Raw genomic sequence first — 6,000 nt, forward strand, 5'->3', positions numbered from 1 at the left:
ATGGATGGAGTTGGAGTGGCTGGGACACAGGGTGCCATGTCCTGAGGCTGCACAGAGCAGCAGAGCCCTGGGCCTGGCCCATGAAGCCATTTTTCCCTCCTAGGCCTTCAGGCCTGTTATGGGAGGGGCTGCTATGAAGATCTCTGAAATGCCCTGGAGACATTTTCCCCATTGTCTTGGCTATTAACATTTGTCTTCGCATTACTTATACAAATTTCTGCAGCCGGCTTGAATTTCTCCCCAGAAAATCAGTTTTTCTTTTCTACCATATGGTCAGGCTGCAAATTTTCCAAACTTTTAGGCTCTGCTTTCCTTTTAAATATAAGTTCCAATTTCAGACCATCTATTTCTTCATGCATATGAACATACACTTTTAGAAATAGCCAGGTCACTTCTTGAATGCTTTGAGCTTAGAAACTTTTTCTACCAGATACACTAAATCATATCTCTCAAGTTCAAAGATCCACAGATTTCTAGTGCGGAGGCAAAATGCTACCAGTCTCTTTGCTAAAGCATAGCAAGAGTGACCTTTACTCCATTTCCCAATAAGTTCCTCATCTCCATCTGAGGCCCCCTCAGCCTGGACTTTACTGTCCATATCATTATCAACATTTTGGTCAAAACCTTTCAGCAAGTCTCTAGAAGTTTCCAAACTTCTTGCATCTTCCTGTCTTCTTCTGAGACCTTCAAACTGTTCCAACCTCTACTCATTACCCGGTTCCAAAGTTGCTTCCACATTTCAGGTACCTTTATAGCAGTGTCCCACTCTCCTGGTACCAATTTTCTATACTAGTCTGTTTTCACACAGCTATAAAGAACTACCTGAGACTGGGTAATTTATGAAAAAAGGTTTAATTGATTCACAGTTCTGCAGGCTTAACAGGAAGCATGACTGGGAGGCCTCAGGAAAGTTACAATCATGATGGAGGGCAAAGGGGAAGCAAGCATGTCTCACCATGGCAGAGCAGGAGAAAGAGAGAGAGAGAAGGGGGAAGTGCCACATACTTTCAAACAACCAGCTCTCATAAGAACTCATAATCACAAGACCAAGAAGGGGGATGTCTGCTCTGATGATTCAATCACCTCCCACCAGGGGCCTCCCCTGACACATGGAGATTAAAGTTTGAGATGAAATTTGGGTGAGGACAGAGAACCAAACCATGTCTCACACCATATAGAAATTCTCTAAATTTCTATTGTTAAGGTAATGTTTAAATTAATAGAGACTTTGTATATTGTAAATGTACATCATGATAGATCCTAGGCCAAGATGGCTGATTAGAAGCAGCTGAGGTTCACAGCTCTCACAGAGAAGAAAGAAAACAGCAAGTGAATCCTACATCTTTAGCTGAGATATCCAGGTTCTCACATTGGGACTGACTAGACAATCAACGTGACCCTAAGAGCAAGGAAAAACAGGGTAGGGCATGGAACCAGGAAAACTCCTATCTCCAGCCAAGTGAGGCAGGGTCACACAATAACTCATTGCATTTCCTTGCTTTTCCCATGGATCTTTGCAACCCATGGAGCAGGCGATCTCCTCGTGAGCCCATGCCAAGCAGGACCTTGGGTCTGAAGCACAGAGGTGTGCGGTTTCTCAATGGCCACTCAGAGATGCCACTCAGGGAGACATGGGGGTTTTTGCATACTTTGGTCCCAGGAATTCTGGTGAGACAGAAGATCCTCCTTGCACTCCCTGTTGGGAATTGGGTGATGACCACTTTAGCTACTTCCTGCTGGATAGGGGTGAAGAAGAGGCCCTGCAGTTGTAGTGTCCTCCAGAGAGGAACTCTTCAGGCCAGTGAAAGGGCCAGTGGGTCGGTCCAGGGGTCCTTGGTAGAAGTTGTTAGTTGAGCTTATTTGGGGTTCCATTTGTAAGACCATCTGTAGCTTGATGGCCTCGATCCTAGAGGAAACAAATTTGACAAGGAAGTTAAAAATACAAGGCCCGAAGGTGAGTGATAGCAAGATGGCTGCCACAGGACCTAGACAGGGGAGAAGCCATGTTGCCCAACTCCAGTGGTTGGTATAAGAGTTTGAAAGGCATTGTCTGATTTCAGAAGCCTTTTCCTGTAAACACCGGGCAGCATCTCTTACTATCCCTGACTGGTTAGTGTAAAAATAACACTCTTCCCCTAAGAAGGCACAGAGTCCTCCTTTCTCAGCAGTGAGGAGGTCTAGGCCTTGGTGGTTTTGGAGAGTCACTGCTGCCAAAGAGTCTATTTGGGATTGTAGAGTAAGGATAGATTTTGTTATTTCTTGCAAACTGAGAAATCCTTTGAGAGTGTGTGGTAGTAGGATAGTGAAGATAAACTGGTTATTCCAGTTCCTGTAGCAGTAGCCATTCCTAACCCTATAAGTAGGGATATTAGTTGTATGGCTCTGCACTGATGGACTTGAGCTTTGAGGGGTACCGATTGGGTCTGATTTTCTGGGGCAATGTTAATGTTGGGACTTAGAGAGACTAAGGTGCAGGTGCCTGTCCAGTTAGTGGCGAGGCAGATATAGGTTGACATTCCACATAAGAAGGATATACCTTGGCTCTGTAGACAGAACTGGTTGTATATGTTAAAAAGGTATGTGAGTTTGTTGTTTTCATTTTCCCATACTCCTAGAGTACTTGCCAAGGTAGCTCCGGTGAGTGGCTGGAAAGGGGTGTTGGGAGCAAACTGAGTGGCTCCCTGCGTTCTATTTTCCCATTGGAGAAAAAATCGTTTTGTATCTACTAGGAACCATTCGAGAGAGTGATTGAAAGAGGGGATGAGAAGGCATTCACTAGTGGTGGGGGCACTGCTGCAGAGGGTCCAGGGGTGAATGGTCATCCAGGGAGTATGTTTGCCATTACAAAACCTGGACTGTTTGTTAAGCAGGGAGGTGGTGATGATTTTTGGAGGCCCTGAGAAGCTGACAAGCTGTCTGAATGGAGCTGTTTGGGTGACTCGGAAGTTACTATGATCAGTTGGGGCTTGAAGTTGTAGGGTGTAATTACACTGATGGGGTAATAAGTGCCCCAGGGGCAGGTCTGATAACAGGTTGCGTTGGATGCATAAAGGGGCTTGGAAAGTTAAGATGGTATTCATAGTTACAGGGCCGTGTATGGGCTTTTCATTACTTGTGTAATAGGTGAGGTTGGAAATGTAAGAACGTAAAAGTTGGACTGCACGTCCTGTTAGATGTCTTATCAGAGATGGGGAAGTTGGCTAATGATTGCATACTTAGAAGTCAGAAAGGGTCTTTTCCTTCATAATGAGGGTGGTAGGTTCAGTTGGTAAAGACCCAATTTTTTGCGGGAATGGGAGTGGCAACCTAAGCAGAGGTTGATAGAGAGATACAAAGCCAACAGTCATTTGCCAGGGAAGGATTGGTTTTAAGTATTTTCCGCTGGTTGCCTTCAGGTATAAGTACCTTTCCTTCTGTTTTCAACCACCCCGAAGGGAGAAAACTATGCCTCTGCGAAAGTCCCCATTCCATTTCAGTAGGGGAATACTGAGGCTTAATCTCTTGGAGGGGGTTGTTCTATACCAAGGGTCCTTCCGTAGGTATTACTAATGGGAGGTTTTGCCTGGCAACAATTTTGGCCTCAGCATCTGCCCGACGGTTTCCTTCTGCCTTTTCTCCTTCACCTTTCTGATGGCTTTGGCAGTTTAAGACTGCCACCTCTTTGGGTTTTTGCACTGCATACAATAACTCCATAATTTCCTTGTGGTATTTAATGGGGGTTCCCCTAGAGGTTAGGAACTCCCTTTCTTTCCATATTGCAGCATGGGCATGTAGGATTAGATAAGCCTACTTGCTATCTGTATACACATTTATTCTTTTTCCTTTTCCCAGTTCTAAGTCTCGGGTAAGTGCCACTAGTTCTGCTAACTGGGCGCTTGTCCCTGGGGGAAGAGGCTTATTTTCAAGTACAGTTACATCACTAACTATGGCATAACCTGCCCTTTGTATCCCATTCTCTACAAATGAACTTCCATTGATATATAGGTTAAGGTCAGGATTAGCTAAGGGGACTTCTAAGAGATCATCTTGGGTGGCATAAGTCTGGACTATAATTTGTTGGCAGTCATGCCTGATTGGTTCCCCGTCTTCTGGGAGAAAAGTGGCAGGGTTGAGGGCTATGCACGTATGTATTTGAAGCACTGGTCCCTCAAGGAGTAGTGCCTGGTATCTAAGTAGGTGGTTGTCTGATGGCCGTAAACTGCCTTTGGCCATTATGCCATTCACATCATGAGTAGTCCAGACAGTGAAATCCTTTCCTTGTATTATTTTGATAGCCTCTGACACTAAGACGGCCACTGCCGCAACTACCCTTAAACAGTGAGGCCAGCCTTTTGCTACTATATCAATTTCCTTATTTAGGTATGCCACTGGTTGTAGGGTTGTCCCGCGAGTCTGAGTAAGGACTCCAAGAGCTATCCCTGCTCTCTCTGTGACATATAAAGATAAGTTTTGTCCTGTGGGAAGGCTTAAAGCTGGAGCTTGTACTAGGGCCTGCTTTAAGGTTTTGAAGGCTGTTCCTGCCTCTGGTTCCCATTCTACTAGATGAGTATTTGCCCTCTCCATCTCCTTGATTAGAGTATAGAGGGGCTTGGCTATCTCGCTGTATCTGGGGATCCATAGTTGGCAAAAGCCGGTGATTCCAAGGAACCCCTGGAAATTTTGTAATGTCTTAGGGCGAGGATAAGCCAGTATAGGCTGTATTCGTTCCTTGCTGAGGGCCCTAGTACTTCTGGCTAAGATTAGGCCTAGATATTTGACCTGCTGTAGGGAAAGCTGGGCCTTCGACCTAGATGCCTTGCACCCTTGATTAGCTACAAAGTTCATGAGATCTAGAGTAGCCTGCTGGCATGAGGCTTCCAAACTGGTAGCCAAAAATAAATCATCCACATACTGAAGGATCAGAGTGCCTGAACTTGAGAAGTGGCCTAGATCTTGGGCCAGTGCCTGACCAAACAGATGAGGGCTATCTCTAAACCCTTAGGGCAAGACCGTCCACATAAGTTGGGACGTCTGGTCTGTGGGACCCTCAAAGGCAAACAGAAACTGGGAGTCAGAGTGCAGGGGAATACAGAAGAAGGCATCCTTGAGGTCCAGAACAGTGAACCATTCTGCTCCTCTGGTATTTGAGTGGGAAGGGTATAGGGGTTGGGTTCAACTGGATATGGAGGAATTACACCCTCATTGATGAGTCTAAGATCTTGCACTAGTCTCCACTGACCATTCAGTTTTTGTACTCCTAGAATTGGGGTGTTGCAGGGACTGCTGCATTTTCTTACTGAGCCTTGAACTTTTAAATATTTAACAATATCCTGTAATCCTTTATGAGCTTCAGGCCTTAAGGGATATTGCCTTTGATAAGGAAAAGTGGTGGGGTCTTTTAGCCTGATTTGGACTGGATGGGCATTTTTTGCCCTTCCAAATTGTCCTTCCAATGCCCAGACTTCAGGGTTGATTCCCTCAAGTAGGGGACAACAAATGGGTAACTTGTTCCCCATATTCATATAGATAATAGCTCCAGCTTTGGCTGGACAAGAAAGGCATGTGAAAAGAGCAAAGTCTCCCAATTACAACTGAGGAGGTGGGAGAAATACCTGGTTATAGGCTGTCCCAGGATTCCTTGGATGGTAACGGACCTTGAGGACAGTCATCTGGGACAGGAGATTAACACTGAGAAGGCCACGCCAGTGTCCAGGAGGAGTCAATTACCTCGCCCTCAATGATTAAACATACCCAGGGCTCAGTGAGGGTGATGACATGAGCTGGTGCTTGCCCCGGGCATCCTCAGTCCTGTTGTTGGATCATCTGGTTGGGGGCTTCTGGCCCAGAGAAGTTTTGCCCTCTGGGGCAGTGTGCCTTCCAGTGATTGGCTCCGCATAGTGCACATGGACGAGGGGGCAGCTTGTTTCTTGCTGGACAATCTTTTTTAAGGTGTCCTTGCAAACCGCACCGGTAACAAGCCCCACCGGGTGATTGGCCTGCTCCATTTTCTGTCCTCTTTGA

Source organism: Nomascus leucogenys, chromosome 20 (assembly GCF_006542625.1).
Source record: "Nomascus leucogenys isolate Asia chromosome 20, Asia_NLE_v1, whole genome shotgun sequence".
In the NCBI taxonomy this organism is placed as follows: domain Eukaryota; kingdom Metazoa; phylum Chordata; class Mammalia; order Primates; family Hylobatidae; genus Nomascus; species Nomascus leucogenys.